This window comes from Triticum urartu, chromosome 3 (assembly GCF_003073215.2).
Source record: "Triticum urartu cultivar G1812 chromosome 3, Tu2.1, whole genome shotgun sequence".
NCBI classification, from domain to species: domain Eukaryota; kingdom Viridiplantae; phylum Streptophyta; class Magnoliopsida; order Poales; family Poaceae; genus Triticum; species Triticum urartu.
The window spans coordinates 351,394,769-351,405,846 of NC_053024.1; positions in this window are offsets into that span (position 1 = coordinate 351,394,769).

Sequence of the window (11,078 nt, forward strand, 5' to 3'; positions counted from 1 at the left end):
AACCCAATGAAAAAGATAAACATAGACCTATTGTTGGCGTGCCTGTTGTCTCAGTTAAGATAGGAGATCACTGTTATCATGGTCTATGTGACATAGGTGCTAGCATGAGCGCTATTCCTTTTACCTTATATCAAGAAATTATGAATGACATAGCACCCGCTGAAATAGAAGACATAGATGTTACTATTAAACTTGCTAGTAGAGACACCATCACACCACTTGGGATTGTTAGAGATGTTGAAGTCTTGTGTGGGAAAATAAAATACCCTACTGATTTTCTTGTTCTTGGTTCCCCACAAGATGACTTTTGTCCCATTATCTTTGGTAGACCTTTCTTGAACACCGTTAATGCTAAAATAGATTATGAGAAACAAACAGTCGGTGTTAGCTTTGGTGATGCGTCTCATGAATTTAATTTCTCCAAGTTTAATAGAAAACCTCATAAAAAGAATTGCCTAGTAAGGATAAAATTATTGGTCTTGCTTCTATTGCTGTGCCTCCTACTGATCCTTTAGAACAATATTTGCTAGACCATGAAAATGATATGCATATGCATGAACGAAATGAAACAGATAAGATTTTCTTTGAACAACATCCTTTGCTTAAACACAATTTGCCTATTGAAACTCTAGGAGGTCCTCCTCCACCTAAAGGTGATCCTGTGTTTGAATTAAAGCAATTGCCAGACACTTTGAAATATGCTTATATCGATCATAAAAAGATTTATCCTGTTATTATTAGTGCTAACCTTTCAGAACGTGAAGAAGAAAGATTATTGAAAGTTCTAAGGAAGCACTGAGCTGCTATTGGAGATGATCTTAAGGGCATCAGTCCCACTCTATGTCAGCACAAGATTAATATGGAACCTGATGCTAAACCCATGTTGATCACCAACTTCGGTTAAATCCGAAAATGAAAGAAGTGGTAAGAACGGAAATATGAAAACTTCTGGAAGTAGGTATAATCTATCCTATAGCTGATAGTAGATGGGTAAGTCCTGTTCATTCTGTCCCTAAGAAAAGAGGTATTACTGTTGTTCCTAATGATAATAATGAACTTATTCCACAAAGAATTTTCATAGGCTATAGAATGGTAATTTATTTTAGAAAATTAAACAAAGCAACTAGAAAAGATCATTACCTTCTACCTTTTATTAATCAAATATTAGAAAGGTTACCTAAGCACACACATTTTTGCTTCCTTGATGGATATTCTTGTTTTTCACAAATACATGTTTCTCAACCTGATCAAGAAAAGTCAACTTTTACTTGTCCTTTTGGAACTTATGCTTATAGACATATGCCTTTTGGTTTATGCAATGCACCTGCTACCTTTCAAAGATGTATGACTGCTATATTATCTGACTTTTGTGAAAAGATTGTTGAGGTTTTCATGGATGACCTTTATGTTTATGGGAAGTCCTTTGATGATTGTTTGAGCAATCTTGATCGAGTTTTGCAGACATGTGAGCAAACAAATCTTGTCTTGAATTGGGAAAAGTGCCACTTTATGGTTAACGAAGGTATTGTTTTGGGCCATAAAATTTCTGAAAGAGGTATTGAGGTGGACAAAGCTAAGGTTGATGCAATTGAGAAAATGCCATGTTCTAAAGATATCAAAGGTACTCGTAGTTTCCTTGGTCATGCTGGTTTTTATAGGAGGTTAATTAAAGACTTCTTTAACATTTCTAGGCCTCTTACAAATCTTTTGCAAAAGGATATTCCATTTGTTTATGATGATGATTGTTTAGATGCCTTTGAAACACTCAAGAAAGCCTAAATTTCTGCTCCTATTGTTCAACCACCTGATTGGAACTTGCCTTTTGAAATTATGTGTGATGCTAGTGATTATGCTGTTGGTGTTGTTCTAGGACAAAGAATTGATAAGGAACTAAATGTTATTCATTATGCTAGTAAAACTCTAGATAGTGCTCAATGAAATTATGCTACTACTAAAAAAGAATTCTTAGCAGCGGTATTTGCTTGTGATAAATTCACATCTTACATTGTTGATTCTAAAGTTATTGTTCACACTGATCATGCTGCTATAAAATATCTTATGGAAAAGAAAGATTCTAAACCTAGACTCATTAGGTGGGTTCTCTTGCTACAAGAGTTTGATTTGCATATCACTAATAGAAAAGGAGCGGAGAACCCCGTAGCTGATAACTTATCTAGGCTTGAAAATAATCTTGATGACCCACAACCTATTAATGATAGTTTTCCTGATGAGCAATTAGCTGCAATAAATGTTTCTAATTGTACACCTTGGTATGCTGACTATGCTAATTATATTGTTGCTACATACATACCACCTAGCTTTACATACCAACAAAAGAAAAAATTCTTCTATGATTTAAAACATTACTTTTGGGATGACCGAACTCTTTATAAAGAAGGAGTAGATGGTATTATTAGGAGTTTGTACCTTAGCATGAACAGGGAAAAATCCTACGAAAATGTCACTCCGAAGCTTATGGAGGACATCATGCGGGAGACAGAACTGCCCAAAAGGTATTGCAATCTGGATTCTATTGGCCTACTCTCTTCAAGGATGCTCGTAAGTTTGTCTCATCTTGTGATGAATGTCAAATAATAGGTAATATCGGTAAGCGTCAAGAAATGCCTATGAATTATTCACTTGCTGTTGAACCATTTGATGTTTGGGGATTTGATTACATGGAACCTTTTACTTCCTCTAATGGGTATACACATATTTTGGTTGCTGTTGATTATCTTACTAAGTGGGTAGAAGCTATTCCAACTAGTAGTGCTGACCACAACACCTCTATTAAAATGCTTAAGGAAGTTATTTTCCCATGGTTTGGAGTCCCTAGATATTTAATGTCTGATGGTGGTTCACACTTTATTCATTGTGATTTCCGTAAAATGCTTGCCAAGTATGATGTTAACCATAGAATTGCATCATCCTATCATCCTCAGTCTAGTGGTCAAGTTGAACTTAGCAATAGAGAAATAAAATTAATTTTGCAAAAGACTGTCAATAGGTCCCAGAAGAATTGATCTAAGAAATTAGATGATGCACTTTAGGCTTATAGAACAACATATAAAAATCCTATGGGTATGTCTCCTTATAAAATGGTTTATGGAAAAGCCTGTCATTTGCCTCTTGAGTTAGAACATAAAGCTTATTGGGCAATTAAAGAACTCAACTATGATTTTCAAACTTGCCAGTGAAAAGAGGTTATTTGATTTTAGCTCATTAGATGAATGGAGAACCCAAGCTTATGAAAGTGCCAAGTTATTCAAATAATAAAAGATGGCATGATAAAATAATCCAAAAGCGTGAGTTCAAAGTTGGAGAATATGCTTTTTTGTACAACTCTCGTTTCATATTCTTTGCAGGAAAACTCCTCTCCAAATGGGAAGGACCCTATGTTATCGAGGAGGTTTATCGATCTAAAGCCATAAAAATAAATAATGCCTAAGGTACTAACCCAAAGTTTGTTAATGGGCAACGAATAAAACATTATATCTCAGGTACGCCCATTAATGTTGAAAGCAATATTATCCAAACTATGACACCGGAAGAACACATAAAAGAATCCTTCTGCAACACTCCAGAATCATGAAAAAAAGGAGGTACGTGATACGATAAGTAAACGAACTGTGAAAAATCCACAAAAATATTTTCTGTCAGTTTTGGAATATTTAAAAAATTAGGAAAATAAGAAACTACCAGGAAGGTGACCCTGGTGGGCACAAGACACCAGGGCACGCCTGGCTTGCCAGGCGCGCCCAGGTGGTTTGTGCCCACCTTGGGTACCTCCCGGACTCCGTTTTTCTTCCGTTTGCTTGTTTCCCAAGATTAAAAAATCTTTATATACTCCCCAAGCCTATTGACCACCGTATCGTATATAAATCTTCTGTTTTCTTTTCTTGCTGTTTTCGGTCAGATCTGTTAAGCCAGGCATCATGTCTTCATCTTCCTCCAACAACGGAAGAGGATGCTTGGTTGATGAAGATCGAGCTGAAGAGAGAAGAGCCCGTAGAAGCCTTCAAAGGGGACAAGAGAAAGGAGGCTACCGGAGACCAAACCCCGGTGGTTGAGCAGGCCTGGCCTACTGAGGAGGAAGAAGAATATATCCTTAAACCTTACTATGATCATCTCACCCCCACCGAGTTCGAAGCCTTTTGGGTCATCGAAATGGTTCGTGTGCAAAATAAATATCTCACCCATGAAAATATTCTGTTGCAAGAGCACAGCATCATCCTCCGGAGCATCATCCATAGATTGGAGAATCTCTTGACCATGAAGGATAAGATCGCTACTTCATCACCACCACCTCCTTCTTCATCACCAAAACAAAATTGAGTATCGGGTATGGGCTCTCCCCTTGGCTTTCGCCAAGCTTGGGGGAGGTGCCCCGGTATCATATCACCTCCACTATCTTTTGCCTTTACTTATCTTAGTTCGATCCATAGTTATCTTTTGCTTTAGATGAATAAAAGTTTAGTTCGATCCTTTCTTTTCGAGAGTTTGCTTAGTGATATATCTTTGTAATCATGTGCGAGATATATAATAAAGTTTATTTTGAGTTTTACTTTCTTTACTTCCATGTTTCAATAAAAAAGGAAGTAAATAAATGAAAAAGATCATATGCTAATCTAATGGTAAGTAATTACACCACATAAGGAAAAGTATAAGTAGAAAACATAATTGAAGATTAACAAATATAGCATTGGTCAATGATGCAATTCATGAAAGAATTAATAAGGGAAGAGAAGATTCACATGCAAATATACTATCTTGGAAATCTTTTTGTGATTGTGAGCCCCCATCAAAATATTATATGCCAAAATTGTTTACATTGGACAAGGAAGACTGCGTAATGATTTATGTTTGTTCGTATTCACATAGAAGTTATATTGTCATAGATCCTTCAACATGTGGTGCTTGCCCCCCATCTTTGCTAGCAAAAAATTTCGCACCAAGTAGAGATAATACTTGTGCATCCAAAACCCTTAAACCCAAATCCTATTTTCAAGAGTTCACCATACCTACCTAAGGATTGAGTAAGATCCTTCAAGTAAGTTGTCATTGGTGCAATAAGGCAATAAAAATTGCTTCTAAAAGTGTTAGATCATTTAGCGTAAGAGAAAATTGAGCGTTGTACGAACTTGTGATGGCAAAGAATAAAAGCAACAGACTGCATAATAAAGGTTGCTATCACAAGGGGCAATATAACGTGGCGTTCCTTTACACTAAGGGATTGAGCATACAAACAAAAAGCGCATGGCAACCTCTGCTTCCCTCTGTGAAGGGCCTATCTTTTACTTTTATGTATTTACTTTTATGCAAGAGTCAAAGTTCTCTTTCTATTCCTTTCTATTTTCTCTTTTGGCAAGCATCATGTGGTGAGGAAAGATCTAGGCACATATATCCAGTTAGATATGGGTAGCATGAGTTATTATTGTTGAAATCACCCTTGAGGTGAATACGTTGGGAGGCGGAACTATAAGCCCGTATCTTTCTATTTGTCCGGTTGAAACGGTTTGCTCATGTGTATGCTCTGAGTGTTAGCAACCATAGAAGACTATATGATGGTTGAGTATGTGGACTTGCCTAAAGGCTTCGATACGTGACCCTTCCTAAAAAGATGATGAATTGTAGTTGCAAAGTTGACTGAGAACATAGTTTGTTGGTTTCCAATAGAGTTTATGCTTTATACTTCGATGTTCTGATGAATTGTTACTTATTCATGAAAAGTCTATGATAAAAGTTCTATGATAAAAGTTCTATGTTAAAGTTTGTTGCTGCTATAATAATTCACATGATGCTTCTATGTCAGTATTTTGTTTTTATCGACACCTCTCTCTCTAAGCATGTGGACATGTTTTTCAATTTTGGTTTTTGCTTGAGGACAAGCGAGGTCTAAGATCGGGGGAGTTGATACGTCCATTTTGCGTCATGTTTACCTACTGTTATTTATAATGTTTTATGCATAATAATGCTTTTTGGAGTAATTGTAATGCCTTTTCTCTCATAATTTGCAAGGTACTCACAAAGAGGGAGAATTCCAGCAGCTGGAAATCTGGACCTAAAAAAGCTACGTCAAGCTACCTATTCTACACAACTCCAAATGGGCTGAAACTTCATGCGGAATTTTTATGGAATAAATACGAAATACTGGAGCAAATAACTACCGGAGGGGGCCACCTGGCGAGCACAAGACCCCAAGGCGCGCCCTGGTGGGTTGTGCTCAACCCAGCCCACCTCCGGTGCTCAACTTCTGGTATTTAAGTCATTTTGATCTAGAAAAAAATAAGGAGAGGACTTTTGGGATGAACCGCTGCCGTCTCGAGGTGGAACTTGGGCAGGAGCACTTTTTCCCAACGGCGGAGTGATTCCATCGGGGGAACTTGCCTCCCAGAGGGGGAAATCATCGTCATCGTCATCACCAATAACTCTCCCATCTTGGGGAGGGCAATCTCCATCAACATCATCAATAGAACCATCTCCTCTCAAACCCTAGTCCATCTCTTGTGTTCAATCTTTGTACATGAACTATAGAATGGTACTTGTGGGTGACTAGTAGTGTTGATTACATGCTGTAGTTGATTACTATATGGTTTATTTGGTGGAAGATTATATGTTCAGATCCAATATGCTATTTAATACACCTCTTATCTTGAGCATGATTATCATTTGTGAGTAGTTACTTTTGTTCTTGAGGTCACGGGAGAAATCTTGTTGCAAGTAATCATGTGAATTTTATATGTGTTCAATATTTTGATGGTATGTATGTTGTGATTCCCTTAGTGGTGTCATGTGAACGTCGACTATATGACACTTCACCCTATTTGGGCCTAAGGGAATGCCTTGTGGAGTAGTTATTAGATGATGGGTTGCGAGAGTGACAGAATCTGAAACCCTAGTTTATGTGCTATTCCGTAAGGGACCGATTGGATCCAAAAGTATAATGCTATGGTTAGAATTTATTCTTAATGCTTTTCTCATAGTTGCGGATGCTTGCGAGGGGGTTAATCATAAGTAGGAGGTTTTTTCAAGTAAGAACAACACCTAAGCACTGATCCACCCACATATCAAATTATCAAAGTAGCGAACACAAATCAAACCAACATGATGAAAATGACTAGATAAAATTCCCGTGTACCCTCAAGAACACTTTGCATATCATAAGAGGCTGTTTTGGCATGTCCTTTGCCTCAAAAGGATTGGGCTACCTTGCTGCACTTTTTTTACTATTCTAATTACTTGCTCGTTACAAATTATCTTCCTATCAAACTACTCGTAACTTACAATTTCAGTACTTGCAGATAATACCTTGCTGAAAACCACTTGTCATTTCCTTCTACTCCTCGTTGGGTTCGACACTCTTACTTACCGAAAGGACTACAATTGATCCCCTATATTTGTGGGTCATCACTATCCTTCCCATCCAACTCCGAGCCTAATCTTCTCCAACAAGTGGTTAGTTTTATGAGAGATTGCAAAGGTGAGCGGCTTCTACTTGTGTGTGTATGTTTTATCAACTACTACGGGTGTCAGTATTAATGTAATCACACATGTTCAATATATTTGGAAACAGGGATGCCCAGCTCGATTTTAGTGGAACTGCACAAAATGATCGGATGGTCCATGTCCTCCATAGAATCCTTTCTTGGCTAACATGTCTTGTTTAGTTCCATAGAGCTGCGTGAAACTAGCTGCCTACCAACCAATGAACGACAGGAAATGGAACCATGCCTACGGACATCATCTTTCAATTTTCCTTTTTCTTTATTTGTACATGTTCTCACAACTTTGTATTCAATTGTGATGTAAATATTGATGCTTTTTTTAAGATGCATTAGCATGCATGTTAATTTCCTTTGTATGGAATGTTGTAATGAGACAACTTTGGAGGCAAGTGGACACATGAAACCAAAGTTGAAAGCTTCATAGCATCACAACACAATTTCATTATGCTTGAAAATTATGTGTACATATAAACATATCCTGGAAGCTTCATAGCAATACCACAAATCATTCAAATTTCCTTTCGCCCACATGTGGGACATCCAGAATCCGGGTCCATGTGCCATGTACCGCTAGTGAGATTCACCCCGCTCATCGCGCCGTAGTAATAATAACTAATGAGCAGTCAAATCACGGAGCCCCACCTTTCCCACACTACTAGTAAAAGTTGCTCGCATGAAGCAACCATCATTTCACTCTTTGTTGAATGCGCTCGTACTCCAATATTCTAAGAGTAAAATTGCTCGGACAAAGAAACCATATGTACAAGCGAATATTGACAGTAGACGCAGAACATCAAGTGTATGGGTTTGCGGGGCTCAATTCAAAAATTGAAACCAACCTATGAAGTACTAGATGGTGAGCTTTAGAGCAAGTACAATAGGAATGATGTAAGCGGGCTGTAAGACTGTAAATATTGTAGTACTAGTTGCCAAAAATTCTGTTTTTCCGTTTTATAAGTCACATTTTTATTAATTCCCATCACATGTTGAGATTTCAAGGTGCATTAAATCTCTGCTTGCAAGAATTAAGATAAAACTCACCAATGTACATGTAAAGCTTCTTGGTCCACTCACGTGGGTGTGCGGCCGCGGGCACCCATGAACTTAGCGCAGCGGGACGCCATCGCTTCCTTAGGCTGGTTGTAATGGGAAGTATCATATATTAGTATCATGCATATGATACTAGTGTATGATAATACCTCGCTAATGCACATTATCATATATTAGTATCATGTAGTACTTATTTATTGACATGCATGACACATAGAAGCATAGCATTTATTATGATACGGTATCATAATATGATACTCAACCCTCTCTTTCTTCATTTAATTCTATGTCACCTCATCAAAATTGCCTAGTTGGAATGCATGATGCTAGCTATGATACTCCCATTACGACCAACCTTAGCAGTGTGCTTTGGGGCGGAGTGGCCGGACAACCATACAGTGCGGTGTTTTTTAGACAAACGACGAAGGAAATTCGGATTCCCCTACAATCTTGGTCATTTACTATCACACACACTTCATTTCCGTTGCCTCTGGAAACTGTGTGTGCTCACTCAACTGGGTTATGTTGTAATTGGCCGAAACCCCAGGCACGCGGATCGCGCGTGTGCACCGTAGGATGCACCGCTATCGAACGTCAATCCACGTCCCTCTCACAACACCCGTGTAGCTGTAACTGGGTTTTGATGTATGTATCTGGACTAATAAATGTCTATAGAATGCACATAATGAGCCTGGAAAAGTGCCAAATTTGAACAAGTTACTTCCTACGTCGAGGTGCATAAGGGCATCCACAGTGCTTGGAGGCGGGCTTGCCTCCAAGCGGGGACCCACGTCTAGCCTCTGAGCTCATTGCAAAACTGTCGTAGTGTATAGCAAATGGCTTCAAGCCTCTAAGGTGGACCCATGTTTAATAAACAACTATTTCCCTAGACAGATCCTTCACATCCGCTTTGCATGGCTAGAACTATTTTCTCCAATGACAAGTAGGCCAAGCAGATTATTCTATTCAAACCAAAACATTGGAGGTAGCCTCTATACTAAGCGTCAATGCTAAGCATTTTTTTGCTTATTAGAGGCTCATGCATGCAGTGTGTAGCGCCAGCCTCTAGGGACTTAGAGGCAGCAAACCAACACACTGTAGATGCTCTAAGTCACCTTACGAGAAACTGGACCCACTCACGGCACGCGTGTCGTGTTTGGTCCGCCGGTGAAAGTGCTTCCTATTGTCATATCACTATTCTGTTTAGATTTAGAATGCTATTGGCATATGTATAACATGTGGGAGCGATTGTGAGCGAACCGACCTCAATCAACGACAAAATCGACTGCTGGACGCACTTTGAGAGAGACGAGGAGCGAGAAGCGATATGGGCTGGTGGATTACTAGAGCTAGGTGTCACACGGAGGCCGGAGGGGTAGGAAACTACACAAGGCTTCCGTGATTCCTACTCCTCCGGTCTAAATGTGTAGAAGATTTGGTTGATTCTATAGTAGTACTAAAAAGTTTAGCAACTAAAGCCTCCAATGCACCTGTGCTAACATGAGGTGCCAAGAACATTAAAAAGTTTAGCAAAATGCATCGGTGCTAACATGAGGTTCTAACACATTAAAAAGTTTAGCAACTAAATCCTCCAATGCACTGGTGCCAAGCACATTTAAAAGTTTAACAACTAAAGCCTCTAATGCATTGGTGCTTAAGTTGTTGTAGCTCAACATCCTTCATTTAATGATTTAGCATTGGGAGGGGCCGAGTGCAGACGCTCTACCGCACGGTTCTTTGGTCCTTCTCGGTCATCAGAAATCGTTCTTCCTCCTTTTGCCGACACGTGGGACATCCAGCATCCAGGTCGTGTCAAGAAATAAAATGGCTGGTCTCATGTTTAAAACTTGTTGCGCTATAGTAGATGTAGATGTAGTGTAGACATAGATGCAGATGTAGATGTACATGTAGATAAGTAGAGATAAGTGAGACTCACCAACAATCACCAACATAGGCCGAGTACGTGCATGAATCACCCACAAGCACAAACACACGTACTCTTTGCCTCTTTCCCTAACACACATGCACGGGTACACGGTGGAGCTCATTTTCTGGATGAAGAGGCAGCTCACGTGATAATTTGACGCGTGTAGTAGTTGTTCACTTAGTGGAGGGTCGGGAACCACGCGTGAACAAATCGAAGTTCGACCATGACGCGTTGGCGTGTTTTTTTTAATTTTTTTTCTTCAATGGCACGCACGCAATTTGTTTCTTCAATGGCACGTGAATTGTGCACGTACTCAATGATGGAGCAGGGGATGGGATGGGAGCCATGGACATGGTCGGCCCTCTTTGGAGACGACTACACTACTACTTTAATGTACGTTTAAAAAAACTACTACTTTGATGTGTCCTGTCAACTCGCAGAACGATGAGAAGCTTGCTTACTACGCCGTCTACGTAGCCCACACTATTGTACCACAGTAGTAATATCACTTGGAGTATGGGAGCACCAAAAGGATGGGGGCACCTAATATTTCCCCGTCTAGACCGGTCCGAAGCTGGCTTCTCACCTTCCTGGCC